We start from the raw sequence: 1414 nt of genomic DNA, 5'->3' as shown, positions 1-1414 counted from the left end.
TGGCTAGGAAACAAATGTTTCTACCTAATCTTAGCAGTGGATAATGGGTTCCAAAAAGCAAGAATCTGAAATTCTTTTTTTTTTTAAATACTGATCGGCCACATGAAAATTTGTTTCACTGATTAAATAGGAGGAGCCCAGATATAGAAGATTTTCCTTTCTGAGGTACTAATTTCCTAAGCAAGAGAAGAAATCAATGTGTTTCTGCAATGCTACAGATGGAAAATCTCAGGTAAATCAGAAAACGAAGACATCGTGTTTAGAGAAAACGATCCTAAAAGTTTCTATCAGTGACTTTTCTCATCTGTAAAATAATCTATATAGGTTTATTGCAAAATTTGAGTAGCATAATGAATGGGAGAAAAATATATTGATATGAACAATAGTTAAGTGAAACAAAATAGCCCAGATTCACCAATGGTGGAGTTAGAAAATATTTACTCTTCATCCCTGGCCCACCTGAGTGCTTCTCAGCTGAGTAACTGAGCTTCCTGATTTGGTTGATTGTTCATGATATGCTTCAAATTCCTGATACGGGAAGGAATTGTCCCTGTGAAAGCTTAGCTGGTTAGTTAACACGGGGTGACAAAAGGAGAACTGAGAAACCCTGAATTAAAAAAAAGAAAGGAAATTCATGTTATTATGAGCAAATGGATAACAGCAAGTGGATTTCTGAATGCTGCCTATCTGTAGGAGTAAGTTTGCTGTGGTTTGTTGTTTTTGATGATTTTGTTAAGGAAAATAATATTATAGTGCCAGAGGAGCTCAGGAATTCCTCATGAATCTATAGACCAATAAAATAATTAAATAATCTGCTCCTGGTGTCTCTGAGCAATTAAAGGGTGCCAAAATATTTTATTTACCATTACACTTTGACAGAAGCAATCATCAGCATATAGCTTTCTGTATATAAACTGGCATTGTGGTTTCGTTGGGAAGCAATAGATTTAAGTCAGTTTAGTGACTGTGTATTTACTGCCTCGATCATAAGTAATGAACTCAATCCACTTAAAATTTTACAACAGCAGTTTGCATATTCTTAAGATGGTAGTTTTTCTACTTCTATAAAGTTGACTGTTATTGGGACACTTTTATTTAACTCATTAAAATTTCTTTAAGACATCAACTTTGGCAACATTTATGCAGAAAGGATAGTAAGTGTATAAAATACATATACACTATAAGAAGTGTATACTTTTTTTCTGTTTGAAGATAAACTTTTAATAATGGCCACTGTCATTTATTAATTACTACAATTTATTAGGTATAACATGTCAGGCACTGGGGGAGATGCTTTTAACACATGATCTCTACCTCTTACAACAAACCTTGAAGGTAGGTACTTTTTTTTTTTTTTTTTTGAGACGGAGTCTCTCTCTGTCGCCCAGACTGGAGTGCAGTGGCGCCAGCTCGG

Source organism: Colobus angolensis, unplaced genomic scaffold, assembly GCF_000951035.1.
Source record: "Colobus angolensis palliatus isolate OR3802 unplaced genomic scaffold, Cang.pa_1.0 Scaffold42, whole genome shotgun sequence".
In the NCBI taxonomy this organism is placed as follows: domain Eukaryota; kingdom Metazoa; phylum Chordata; class Mammalia; order Primates; family Cercopithecidae; genus Colobus; species Colobus angolensis.
The sequence above is the reverse complement of the archived record's forward strand: the minus strand, read 5'-3'. Positions refer to the sequence as shown.